The 14,982-nt window shown below is 41.1% G+C and overlaps 1 protein-coding gene across 1 annotated transcript in view; it reads right to left on the bottom strand.

The window, feature by feature from the left end:
* Positions 1-8,263: 8,263 nt before the first annotated feature.
* Positions 8,264-14,982, bottom strand: part of NHLRC3 (NHL repeat containing 3) — a 35,247-nt gene continuing 28,528 nt past the window's right edge. Inside the window, exon 8 of the transcript XR_014710212.1 lies at positions 8,264-11,684. The gene's annotated coding sequence lies outside the window, so the exon portion shown is untranslated. The remainder of the gene's footprint in view (positions 11,685-14,982) is intronic.

Below are 14,982 nucleotides of genomic sequence, written 5' to 3'. Positions count from 1 at the left end.
TAATAATATTCAGCAGATAATGACTTTTCAGATGATCCCTCACAAGGCATACTTTGTACAAAAGTTATCATAGTCTTGTAAAAGTGGTGACTGCCACATTCCCTGCATGGGCATGTAGTCTAAATTACAAGTCAGCCTGAGTCTTGGACTCATCTGGCTGCCCTATCACACATTCCTGCAGCCCAGCTAGATTCTCATGCCTCCTGCTCAGCTGTGTGAAGGCACCAGGCATTTGCCTGTGGTTGTGCCTTGCAGCCACATGGTGCCTTGTGAATAGACTGCAAGTTGGCACCTCCCCTTCCCCTCTCGCTGCTTCCCCTGCTGGATCCCAGCAGCCAACTATCACCCCCTCACTGGTCCCCAGGCACCCCAGCATACTCCTGGCTAGTCCAGCAGCCACCTATGCCCAAAAAAGGCTATGCCCAAAAAAGGTTGTTATAGTTACCAGCCTAGACGTTGCTCGTGCCAAGTCACTGGCCACGTGGCCTGGACACGAGAGTGGAGCCGAGTAGTTGTCAGATGCGCATCCGATGCTCCTGGAGGGTGATCGTAAAATCAGACTCAAAGAACACAGTCCCTGGACCCAATTTTTATAGGTCTCTGGTTCAATACAAGTCTATGGAAGTTGCTTCATCATGCTGAATTTACAATTGAGATGACCAGCAATCAGCTCAATCAGGAGGTGGTACATCCATGATGGCTCCATGATGGCTAGGTGTTATCTTCTTGTTCTTCCTTGATGCATTTTGGGTGGATTCCAGTTCGCCCTCCGGTTATCTTCACTTTGCATATTCTTCGGCCCATCGATACCAAGGTTGAAATTCTTAGGATTAGGCTGGCACCATTTACTAACCAATTATTTCCCTGCTTCAGGCTCTCAATTCCATGCACGCATCAGTCTTTCTTTTACTTAACAACGTAATCTATGGCTCTTGATTCATTTAACAAGTTTTATCCCACTATCTGTTTTTCCCTCTTCGGATACCAAGATTTACATAGGCATGACAAGGGACCCCCGCAGGGAAAGAGCATCCGGGTGTTGTTTCAAAGAACAGCATTGTTTTCTCAAAGTTCTTATCACTTTCCAGCACAGACTCTTTGTCCTGTACCGGCCTGAAATAATTAGCACTTTGGCCTTGCATTTGTTACAGAGTGAAATTCAACAGCATGGAACTGATGTTCATACCTTTTTACGATACCTATAAACTCTTTTGTCTATCTTTATTTCTACTAGTACATAATTATAATACTATCATACTTATATAACTTTGAGGGCGACCCAACACATTCACACCTGCAAGATTTTGGGCGCACAGAGTTGTTTGCGCCAAATCTCAGAGCTGTGAATGCAAGCCGCTCTTTTGCATGCAGATCAGGTAATTAGATGTCTAGCTGCCCAGTTTCCTTGAAAAAATGCCATTTGCAGCTGTACTACCTCATTTTTGTGGGAGCAAACATTTGTGTGCCATAAGCTGTAATCTCAAAAACTAGTGTGCGCAAAATTACAGGCCCAAATTTGAGGCCAGGGTGAAACCGTTTTGAAAATTTGGTCATAAATTACTAGTATCAGCTGCTAACAGGGTCAGGCAGCTTGGTACTTCATCAGAGCATGCCCTTTTCAACACAGCTTCTATAGGTGTGAGTTTTGGAGTTTCCAGGAAGGGAAAGGCACATAATTCACCCAAGTTTTGAGTTTGAGAAACATCTTAGAAGACAAAAAGAAAAGGAGGACTTGTGGCACCTTAGAGACTAACCAATTTATTTGAGCATGAGCTTTCGTGAGCTACAGCTCACTTCATCGGATACATACCGTGGAAACTGCAGCAGACTTTTCCACGGTATGCATCCGATGAAGTGAGCTGTAGCTCACGAAAGCTCATGCTCAAATAAATTGGTTAGTCTCTAAGGTGTCACAAGTACTCCTTTTCTTTTTGCGAATACAGACTAACACGGCTGTTACTCTGAAACCTCTCTTAGAAGACAGTTTTTAACTGTAATTTGAGACCTATTAATTTTACATGAATTATAATATTAATTGGATCCATAAACAGACAGAATGATAACAGATTATGGGCCCAATCCCACTGAAGCCAATCGTAGTTTCAACACAGTTGGGAATTTTTTGACAACTTTTTTGTTGTTGAAAAATGCTGATCTGCTGAAACCAAAACTGTCTCGGAAACAGGGTCCGTTTTGATGAATTTCCCAACCTGAAATTTTTTCTGAGAAATTTCAAATCGTTGAAGTGTCTGCTTTCAAAGTATTTAAAATAAAAAATTTCCACTTTCCAGTTCAAAACAATTTTGCTTCAAAATGTAAATTAATTAGCCCAAAAAAAGGTTAAAAAAAGAAAGGTCAAAATAAAAATGAAAGTTTTGAAATTATCCAAATGAAACATTTTGATTGACCCAAACAAAAACAAATTGGTTTTTTGGTTCACAAATATTTTTCAGATTTCAACTCCGCCCTCCCCCCCCATTTCAGAGAGGGGAAAAATGTTGAACTCTTGAAAATATTCACAGGATGGGAAAATGATGTCTTGACCAGCTCCAGTTTCAGCCTTAATAAACTATTGATAGTTGTATCATACTGCCTGCAGTTTCTGTGCTCTCTGTCATAGGACAAGCATATATTAGTGACAAGGGACCAGATGGTGCACTGCCTTTGTGTACTAGAGAGATCCAAGTTCAAATTGCATTTTAGGTCACAAATAAAAAGGGGTTGCCCTCGTCTCCATGGGAGAATATAAAGAGCTGAAAACCATATAACCATCCTTGCAACAAAGCCTGTTACCAACAGTGTCCACATATCTATTCACGGGACACCATCACAGGGCCTAATCACATCAGCCACACTATCAGAGGCTCGTTCACCTGCACATCTAACAATGTGATATATGCCATCATGTGCCACCAATGCCCCTCTGCCATGTACATTGGCCAAACTGGACAGTCTCTACGTAAAAGAATAAATGGACACAAATCAGACGTCAAGAATTATAACATTCAAAAACTAGTCAGAGAACACTTCAGTCTCCCTGGTCACTCCATTACAGACCTAAAAGTCGCAATATTACAACAAAAAAACTACAGAAACAGACTCCAACAAGAGACTGCTGAATTGGAATTAATTTGCAAACTGGACACCATTAAATTAGGCTTGAATAAAGACTGGGAGTGGATGGGTCATTACACAAAGTAAAACTATTTCCCCATGCTTATTCTCCCTCCCCCCTCAACTGTTACTCACACCTTCTTGTCAACTGTTGGAAATGGGCCATCCTGATTATCACTACAAAAGGGTTTTTTTTCCTGCTGATAATAGCTCACCTTAATTGATCATTCTCATTATAGTGTGTACAGCAACACCCATTTTTTCATGTTCTCTGTGTATATATATATATGTGTGTGTGTATATATATATATATATATCCCTACTGTATTTTCCACTGCATGCATCTGATGAAGTGGGTTTTAGCCCACGAAAGCTTATGCTCAAAGAAATTTGTTAGTCTCTAAGGTGCCACAAGTACTCTTCGTTCTTTTTGCTGATACAGACTAACACAGCTACCACTCTGAAACCAACCTATACCATGTCTGACTGAAACCACTCTTAGTATCAATCACTCTACCATTTATTTACATAGCTTTACTTTATTAAGAAAGTAACTGATAGATCAATCAGGTGACTGCATTCATAGGATTTTAGATAAGCCATCTAGGCCCAAAGATCTCCTCTTCTGTACTGCAACATGGTCATCCCACAAACTAGCTGAAATTGAGTTCAGATTTGCAATGTAATTGACCAAACTGTTTTAACCTTGGGCTTTTGCAGAGCTGTTGTATGGGAGAACATTTACAACTGGGAACATCATTAATACATTGTTCAGTCCCATTTACACTACAAGACCAAGATTAACTGTACCAAAGTTCTCAGGTTCGCCGAACAGTGCGAATTACAGTGTAGAGAGGACCAAACTTGAACTCTGCTGCACCATGCTGTTATCCTATAGTTAACATCCCATGAACACTTTCCTAGGAATAAATTTGTCTTCTTAATGCTGCCAACAGGCATATGCTGATTTTAAAGATTAAACAATGTGTCTCTAAATGAAAAGAGACATGCCACCCATTATTGTTCGTTTACAGCTAAACTGATCCAGGGACATTTCTGGATCTACCGAATAAAAGAGGAATACAGTATATACAATAGCTGTTACAATACTCCATCCATTTCACTGAAACAAAATGGAACAAAAAACAATTATTATGGTAAATCACAGAACCATAGGACTGGAAGGTCATCTAGTCCAGTCCCCTGCACTCAAGGCAGGACTAAGTATTATCTAAACCATCCCTGACAGGTGTTTGTCTAACCTGCTTCTAAAAATCTCCAGTGATGGAGATTCCACAACCTCCCTGGGCAATTAATTCCAGTGCTTAACCACCCTGACATTTAAGAAGTTTTTCCTAATGTCCAACCTAAACCGTCCTTGCTGCAATTTAAGCCCATTGCTTCTTGTCCTATCCTCAGAGGTTAAAGTGAACATTTTTTCTCTCTCCTACTTGTAACAACCTTTTATGTACTTGAAAACTGTTATCATGTCCCCTCTCAGTCTTCTCTTCTCCAGACTAAAACAAACCCAATTTTTTCAACCTTCCCTCATAGGTCATGTTTTCTAGAACTTTAATCATTATTGTTTCTCTTCTCTGGACTTTCTCCAGTTTGTCCACATCTTTCCTGAAATGTGGTGCCCAGAACTGAACACAATACTCCAGCTGAGGCCTAATTAGCACGGAGTAGAGCTGAAGAATTACTTCTTGTGTCTTGCTTACAACACTCCTACTAATACATCCCAGAATGATGTTTGCTTTTTTTGCAACAGTGTTACACTATTGACTCATATTTAGCTTGTGATCCACTATGACCCCCAGATCTCTTTCTGCAGTACTCCTTCCTAGGCAGTCATTGCCCATTTTGTATGTGTGTAATTGATTGTTCCTTCCTAAGTGGAGTACTTTGCATTTGTCTTTATTGAATTTCATCCTATTTACTTCAGACCATTACTCCAGTTTGTCCAGATCATTTTGAATTTTAATCCTATTCTCCAAAGCACTTGCAACCCCGCCCAGCATGGTATCATCTGCAAACTTTATAAGTGTAATCTCTATGCTATTATCTAAATCATTGATGAAGATATTGAACAGAACCAGACCCAGAACTGACCCCTGCAGGACCCTATGCGTTATGCCCTTCCAGCTTGACTGTGAACTACTGATAACTATTCTCCAGAAAGGGTTTTCTAACCAGTTATGCACCCATGTTACAGTAGCTCCATCTAGATTGTATTTCCCTAGTTTGTTTATGAGAGAGTCATGTGAGACAGTATCAAAAGCTTTACTAAAGTCAAGATATACCCCTACCTACAAGGCTTGTTTCCCTGTCAAAGAAAGATATCAGGTTGCTTTGACATGATTTATTCTTGACAAATCCATGCTGACTGTTATTTATCACCTTATTATCTTCTAGGTGTTTGCAAATTGATTGCTTAATTATTTGCTCCATTATCTTTCCGGGTACAGAAATTAAGCTGACTGGTCTGTAATTCCCCAGGTTGTCCTCATTCCCCTTTTTATAGATTGGCACTATATTTGCCCTTTTCCAGTCCTCTGGAATCTTTGTGTGATGATAATATGGGAATATGCAAGTCTGTACATCAGCAAGTCCTTTTACTTTTCTTTTAACAATATAAAAAGGATTAGGGGAATGGCTCACCTTCTGTTTGGGGAATCTGTTTTAATGTTGGAAGGAAACTTGACTGATAGCACTAACTTTATATGACAGGTTTCAGAGTAACAGCCGTGTTAGTCTGTATTCGCAAAAAGAAAAGGAGTACTTGTGGCACCTTAGAGACTAACCAATTTATTTGAGCATAAGCTTTCGTGAGCTTCCGATGAAGTGAGCTGTAGCTCACGAAAGCTTATGCTCAAATAAATTGGTTAGTCTCTAAGGTGCCACAAGTACTCCTTTTCTTTTTGCTAACTTTATATGTTATCTATATATAACCAACTGTTATATGCAGTTCACCTCTGCATCTTGCAAACTGCAGACATTCTGCAGCAGCAGAAACAACTCACTTCAAGTGTTAATAACTCCTTAGTGCAGGAATTATATCGACCACTGTGTTTGTTAAAACAGCTAGCGCAGCAGGACCTGATTGTGATTGGGTCTCTGGGCAATGCAGTCATCTTAATTACACTAATCAAATGAAATTAACTGGCATAGTATGAAATACTAGCTCCATTGTAGTTCATGGGAATTTTGCCATCGACTTCAGTGCAGCTGGGATTTCACCAGTAATAATTTAGTCCTTCACTGAAAATATTTCTCCTTTCACCAGAGCAAACTTGGAATCAAAGTACATTTGAAGGTCTCATTTCCAATCTGTCTGAGGCCATTCAAGTGTAAGAAACCATGTGAGTCTTAACTAAGGCAATGCAAAAGATTCCACTTAAACCTAAAACCAGAGTAGTTTCTGGGTTCTAGTGGAACCACAGACATTAGGCCAAGTTCCAAAAAGTTCAGCAGAGTTCGGCAATATAAACAGTGCTGGCCCAGTACTCCCTGCAACCAGTCCATCTGCCACCCCTCCTCCTACACACCAGATTCCTGCTTGTTAGCACTGTTGTCATTGTGGGGGAGGGATCCAGGGGCCTGACCCTCCATTCTCTGCCTCCTGTGGTTGGATGGCTATTTTCCCCTTTTGCCTCCTGGTTGTGTTAGATGGCCACTCCTCTAGGGGGTAGGAGGAGTGAGGCATCAGAAACAGCCATTTCCCCCTTCAGGTCTCTTCAGAGGAGCAGGAAGCTGAATCCCATTGGGTTCAGAACCAGGAGAAACCACCCAGATCTAACGAAGATTGTCCATGTCTCCTCTGAATAAATCAGGTCTGGTCCTCCACAAATAAAATATCTCTCCACTGATTTCTCATTATATCTATTCCTCCAAACGAATCAGATAACTCTGTTCCTGCCAAAAAAAAAACAGCCACCCCCCAGCAACCAATTTTGCTTCCCTTTCCCAAATAAATCAGTCAATTCTTCCTCTCCATCTTTCCCCCATCTTTGCACAGTTCCTCAGTTGCTACTTCAGTCTTCCAGCTCCTCCTCTTCCTTCACCTGGACCACTCTGCGCCTCTTCCCCTTTAAAAGAATGGTGGTTCAGGGAACACCGCATGCCTCACTTCAAAAATAGTTTAAAAAATAACTAGTGGTGCCTGGGCCATTTTGCCATCTCTCTCCCCTTTTCCTCCATATAAAGAACCAGGAGCGAGGCCACACTGCTCCCCACTAAAAAATTCCCCCCAAGCCTGTGGCTCATCAGGCTGATGTGGTTAAGGTGCACCAGTTTCACAGCTACTGGTACACAAGGGAGCAATGTGGCCACCTTCGAGTCTGATGCCTTTGACTGCTCTAACCTGACAGATCAGGTACCCATTCTGCAGCAGGGTGAACTGAAGGTGGCCTTCCAGTGTGAGATGAAGCAAGACACAAAGCCACAACCTTCAGCATCATAGTCAAGCACCTTACACTACTCAGGTACTGCACACGAAGAGTGATCCAGGCAAAATTTCTACTAGCATAATTGTGCCTTCTTGTGGGGTCCCGTCTTACCCTAAGTTTCACAGTATGTGTGACCATGCTCTTCATCAGGGTATGCCAGTGAGGGAAAGGAGTTCATGATGCTTTGGTTTTGTAGAACCCATATATGCTATGTTTTTGGGACACAGTCCATCCACTTTTAGCAATATATATATGCCATTTTCTTACTTTGTTCTTCCACAAAGTTCGCTGGGTCCCATGTGTGACTGGGTGTCTGGGATGGACCACACTGATAATGCCACACACAGGGCAGACTATAAGAATCAGGGTAGACAATCCCCCAAAATTGGTATTTTATTCTATAATTAGATTCACCAAGCCAGTATCAAAAGAGCTTCTGCAAATACTACACTGGTTAATCAGAAGCCAAACACAGTCCCCTTTAGACAGTCCCACTGTTGACTCCCATCCAGACAAAAAGGTCTAATATAGTGAGAGGTTACTGAAAACCCAATTCACCATATGTGGGGTTCTACTAATCCCAAAGGATCAGACACTTACCTCCAGGTCAATATGTATCTCAGATCTTACCCAAATATCACGCGGTCAGCCAATCCTTAGTAAACTAACTAAAGATTTATTAATAAAAGAAGAGAGTTATAAATAGTTAATAGATCATATATATACAAATGATTGCAAAGACCATATATCAGGTTTGTACCGGTGAGGGAATAGATGGCTGGCTTGCAAAAGTCTCTCTGGTAACTTCAAAAAGATTGGAAGGTTCTCAGTCCATAGTTCAATATACTCCTTTTAGTTGTAAATCCACAGTCCAGAGAATTAGGAGCAGGAAAAAAGCAAAATGGAGATATCTCAGGGGTCTTTCATACCCTCTGCCATGTGCACGGAAATTTACTGTCCCAAACAAAGCCCACAGCCCGTGTATAGAAAGTTACTGGCCTAACATGGAGGCTAGGGTCACATAAGCACAGAAAGCTACTGGTAAAAGATGGAGTTTTAGATCACATGTCCTCATCACATGTCTTTATATGCTTTGCTGAATCACAGGGGTGGCCATTGGTGCCCTGCTGTCTGAGGCAGCTGCAGGAAGGCCTATTGGGCAGGATGAGTTTCTTCAGTGGCCCTTTGTGAGAGCTGAGTGTCCTTAATGGCCATCAGCACATTGCTGTCTAGCTCTGATGTATCTGATGTAGCTCTGATGTAAATCTATCTGGGGGGTATCACCCAATACAACACATGTTTAAGATACAAGTACATAGCCAATATTCATAACATCAGATACAAAGGTGATCCATAACATCAGATACAAAGATGATACATGCATATAAACAGGATAATCAAACTTAGCAAATCATAACTTTTCCATTGATACCTTACATGATATACTTTGTACAAGACTTATAGAAACTGTGTAACAGTGGTAACAACCGTAATATAAATATACACAGCATCACACCATATATTTCAATGGAGTTAAAAAAATCCCCACTTTATTCTCCCTAGATCCTAGCTCTTCTCTTCTACAACTTTTCCAGGATTAGTGCATATGAAATCCTGAACCTCCAGCAGAAACAGCAAGGCTTGGGCATGCTATCCCCACCCCATGAAGAGAGACTCTGCAGGGTCTGGTGTGCGTAACAGCTGGGCTTATTTGGCCCAAGTCACAACTTCATCTTATTCATACAAAAAACATTGTAATCACACGCTTTAATGAAATTCAAACTTCACTACAGCCTACTCAGAGGGACCTATGATTTGAATAACAGAGGTGTTGCAGGCAGCTTCAATTTGCATAGATGCTAGGTGATAATGCTTGTAGTGTGCATAATTGCACTATGTCTGGCTCTGGCAAGTGCCATCTGTTTTTCATTTTCTTTAGCAGTATAATCATCACCTCCACCCTCCCCGCCTCCCAAATTTAAAATGTGATTGCCTTCGCACCTTCAATGCAATCCCAGTTAGGCTGTGTGTCTACTGATTTATTCTACCACAATGCAATGAACCAACTACTAGATCATTCTCTTCTAAATTAGAAGGAATTTGATTTGCAACTTTTAACAAAGTAACATCACTCATAAAACTGAATGTATAGGGGGAAATCAAATGCTAAGGAGACAAACCAGAACCCAGTTCTGCTCACCTGAGCTCAGAGAACAGCTCAGAAGAAACGTTTTTAAACATGCAAAAGTTCATGAGGATGAAAGCAACTTAAGTGTTATCTTAATACAAACTAATAACAATATAGTACCAGTGAAGCAGCAGCAGCATGGGAATGGGGAAAATTCTTATCATAGCTGGGCGAAGGGAATTATTTGCTTAATGTTTTCTGTTTCAATTAACATTCCTGCCAGTAAACTCATTTCCAAAATACATGTGGAAAGTGAACTCAAAACACTGGACACTATCACAGTGAATTCATTTTAAAATCAGAATATTTGTGGAAGGCTTTTTCCCCTCTGGTATTCATTTCACTGTACTTATTAAGCATCTTTCATACATAAGTTTCTAGAAAACTGCCAGATATACTCCAACACGCTCTGCATATATGGGGGCAGAAAGAACTGGGAAGACAAAGTTATGATTTTGTATAAAATCAACTAATTTCAAACCAACATATGTGGTGGGTCAAAAGATTCAGCATATTACAAAAGCAATTAAATTGAGTAATTGAGTGTACTTTAAACACCATGAATGTATTTGCTGAAATATGGTACAAAGTAATCATAGATTCCTGAGTTCTTGAACAAAAAGAAAAGGAGTACTTGTGGCACCTTAGAGACTAACCAATTTATTTGAGCATAAGCTTTCGTGAGTCACAGCTCACTTCATCGGATGCTTATGCTCAAATAAATTGGTTAGTCTCTAAGGTGCCACAAGTACTCCTTTTCTTTTTGCGAATACAGACTAACACGGCTGTTACTCTAAAACCTGTCCTTGAACAAAGACTCTTTCTGTTTAAAGATGTAGATTGCAAACGATACAAAATATAGTTGCAATTTGGTTTGAGAACAATTACAAAGAAAGCCCAGATAAAAAGGAGAAACTTTACCTCAAGCCCTCTTTGTACTGCTCAGCTACACTGTTGTGATACAATTACTTTCAGGGAGAAACAGGACTTGACCACCAAAGCTACTGTGTGCTGCAAACTGAATGAGATGATTAACAGGACATTGTCAGATCACATATACTCTTACACACACACAAAACCATGGTAAAAGAACAGTGATAAGGTTGAAAAGTTGAGCATTCAAAGATTAGGAAATGCCAGAATGAAGATTGCTGTGCAACTAGCAGGGTGTACAGAAAATGTGCTTCCTTTTTACAAATGTGTGGGTGAGGAGAGCGAGGGGGGCAGTTGCAAAGAGAGAATCCAACTGAAGAGTACTGGGATGGAGTACATTTTGGAGGTGGTGTTACAAACATGATTCAACATGGGGTGAAACAGTGAAGCCATTGAGGGAGGGCCACGCTGGCCTGTTCAGTCCTGGGAGGATGGTTAGGCTAGGAGGGCAGAAGGCTCAATCACTGGATAGCCATGACCTACAGAGCCACACAATGAAATGTGGAAATCAGACAACAGGTTCCCCACAAGTCCTCATTCCTCTGTTTTCCTTTCCTAGGGACCCTGGAGGCTACTACTGCCCTGGGTTAGCAGTACCTCCAATAGCCCTGCCTACACGAAGGAGAGACATGGGAGGACCAGGACTGGGGGGCTCACTCTACAACCTAACACAACCGATGCCTGAATGGAACTGGAACCAGTGGCTTCCGAGGGTCTGCACTGTTCCCAGCATTTTTTTTTTTTTTTTAGCTTGGGGAAGTTGCCGGGGGGAAGGTCTTCAACCAAGGCTGTTTCATTTGGCAGTGTGTGTATATGTGAGATACTTAACGAACTTCAGCTCCAGAGGCAGGTGATGGGGCTGGCAGCCTCTGCGCTTCAGTACGGTTGCTGCAGAACAGGGATGCCCATTGCTCTGCAGCTGCAAAACTCAACCAGGTTGTGGAGCCCAACTGGGGTCCCCAGCTGTGGGGAATCAAGGCCAGGTTTTAATTTTCCTTTCACTGCATAAAAAGAGAGAACAGAGCATTTACCCCGGGCACCGGAAAGCCTCCCACTTACTTAAAATACACATCATGGAACTCAACCAAATCCAGCAGCCAAACTGTACTGACCCCATAACAACAATGAACCAAAACGATTTAACTTGGCCTGTGATTTTTAAGTAGACAATTTTAATTTTATCCTTCTGTGTGTTTGATTATCTATATTAAAGGCTAATAAATTCTTAGCTAGGCTTAAAGCAGCAGCAGCAGCGTTTTTGAACACTCAACCATTCAGAATTTAGCCCATTTTAAGTATTACGCTTCATGAAATATATCCTGTTTTGCCTTTTCCGATCTTTCTTACAGAGGAAACGAGATCTAGAAACAGAAAATTGATCAAATGCCAAGTCAGTCTGTGTATTTGTACTTAGTTACATATCACCAACTGCCACATTTGATTTGGAATCTAATCTGTGTTTCAGATTTGAAACTGCTAACATAGGAAGAGCACCCATCTAAAGCTCTGAATGCATGCATTGTTGGTCACATTTAATTTGACTCAGCTTATATGAAGCATGACCTAGAGAAAGGGTATGTTTCCAGTCTGTCTTATGGTCTCATGCCTCCATTACATTGCACTGTAGGTCTAATTATATTTTGAATGCTTTTTACTTGAGTGCATATATAAACACACAAGGGAAAAAAAAAAAAGAAAAGAAAAACCCATTCCACAAGGCCCACAAGTGAATTCTTAAAAAATAAACCATTTTAAATGTTTTTCAGGGTTCCCCATCTCTTGATTTTTTCCAGTGTTTCCCATCTTCTCTGTGCCTATATTTTAGACAGTAAACTCTTTCGACCAAGCATTTTTGTGTATGTGTTACACAGTGCCAAGCACGTTTGAAGCTCAACAAATAATTAATAAGGAAATAATAATAATCTGGAGTCTTTTGACCTTTTGGTCAGGCTGCAAGTGTTGCTCTTTTGATAAAGCTTTTCCACCATGTAAGTACTACCCCTTCCCTATCTCAAGCAGCACATCCCATAACCAAAAGAAGAGAGATGAAGACTCCATAAAGTCGGCTAAAACCTTAATATAGCAAGTAATGATGTCTGTTAGACTTGTGTAATGGGAGTTCTTGGGTACTCACACTGTTCTGTCTTTAGAATGTAAACCTTTCAGGGAAAACATTGTTTGTTTTCTATGATTGTACAGCACCCAGTACAGTGGGTAACCTCAATCTCTACTAGGACCTTAGGGCAATACCATAGTATAATATTTACTACTACTCCACTCTCTCCCGAACTAACTGGAATCCACACTATTCTAATGCAACAACAAAATAATAAAAAAACCAAGGAATTATGATATATCTAAAATCCAACAATTTATTTATCCCATTACTGATTCCTCTCTTCTGAACACTTTCTCCTTTTCTTAGAATAAATGTAGTACTCATCAGGGCCTGTGTGTTCTATCCTGGTCTGAAAGGATTATTTCTAGGATAGTTCAGTATCCAAGATTGTTCTGCAGGTGTCCTCTCTAGTGAGAATGTCACCAAGGCTGCCAGTTGTGGTGGTTTTTGTGATATGAATGTCTATCTCTTAGGAACTAGGCTGAAACTTCTTTCACAAAAGCCATTACACTGCTGTGAGGTGGAAATGACTACCTATCTGAATTACAACCACAGACTGAGAGGTGAAAGGCTTTGAAATCTACTATTCATCCCATGATCTACTCAATCACCCCATTAGCTGTGTCTGAAAATTGGTATGGAAATGTACAAAAAATTCTCTCTCTCTCATGTCAGAATTTCATAGCCACACTATTCAGATCACTCACTTTGTTCTCCCCATTTTATAATGAGGAAATGATCTGACCCAACAGAAAGTATCATGTTTATTTTTATTCACGCTGGTCCTGCTTTGAGCAGGGGATTGGACTAGATGACCTCCTGAGGTGTCTGCCAACCCTAATCTTCTATGATTCTATCTGCTGGGCCATGTATCTACATAAGAATAGAATAAACTATGTGGTGTTTTTCAAATTAATTAAAATGTGGCTTCTTAAAAATGTTCTCCAACTGTTTACGTTCCTCCAGCTTCTTACCTGTTTTTTTGATGATCCAAAGCTACTTTAATCTGATAGCATCATCTGTCACAAGCCCCACTGAGGGTACATCTACACTGCAATAAAAGACATGTGGCACAGTCATGCCTGGCCCGGCTTAGATAACTCTGGTTGCGGGGCTAAAAATTGCAGTGTAGATGTTTGGGCTCAGTCTGGAGCCCGCGGGCTACAAGACCCTGTGAAGGGGGTGGGTCTCAAAGCCTGGGCTCCAGCCCAAGCCTGAACATCTACACTGCAATTTTTAGCCCTGTGAGCCTCAGTCAATTGACCTGGACTCTGAGACTCAATGCTGCAGGTTTTTTATTACAGTGTAGATGTATCCTGAGAAAGCGACAGCCCTGCAGTGTTGTATGCCAGCCCTTAGGTGCAGCATAATCCCTGCTCTCACAGCAATTCCCTGTGTCTTAATTTTGACAGGGTATCAAATAATACTGGGGATTAGACACTGCAGACCTTACAGCAGAATTGTCATTGCAAAATATGTAGAGTAGAACCACACCTCCAACCTATCCCTTTAAAAATACTTATTAAAGAAATATTCCTTTTACGAGAATTATATGTTGGTGAAATATTACATGCCTAGAACCCCAACCAGGGGTATTCTATTTGCTACCCAAGATGCATAAACCTGGAAATCCTGGATGCCCCATCATCTCAGGCATTGGCACCCTAACAGCAGGATTGTCTGGCTATGTGGACTCTCTCCTCAGGCCCTATGCTACCAGCACTCCTTGCTATCTTCGAGACACCACTGACTTTCTGAGGAAACTACAATCCATCAGTGATCTTCCAGAAACCATCCTGGCCACTATGGATGTAGAAGGCCTCTACACCAACATTCCACACAAAGATGGACTACAAGTCGTCAGGAACAGTATCCCTGATAATGTCATGGCAAACCTGGTGGCTGACCTTTGTGACTTTGTCCTCACCCACAATTATTTCACATTTCGGGACAATGTATACCTTCAAGTCAGTGGCACTGCTATGGGTACCCGCATGGCCCCACAGTAGGCCAACATTTTTATGGCTGACTTAGAACAACGCTTCCTTAGCTCTTGTACCCTAACGCTCCTACTCTACTTGCGCTACATTGATGACATCTTCATCATCTGGACCCATGGAAAAGAAGTCTTTGAGGAATTCCACCATGATTTCAACAATTTCCATCCCACCATCAACCTC

The sequence above is a fragment of the Lepidochelys olivacea genome (genome assembly GCF_965140295.1).
Source record: "Lepidochelys olivacea isolate rLepOli2 genome assembly, chromosome: 1".
NCBI lineage: Eukaryota > Metazoa > Chordata > Testudines > Cheloniidae > Lepidochelys > Lepidochelys olivacea.
This window is presented reverse-complemented; position numbering and strand designations above follow the sequence as displayed.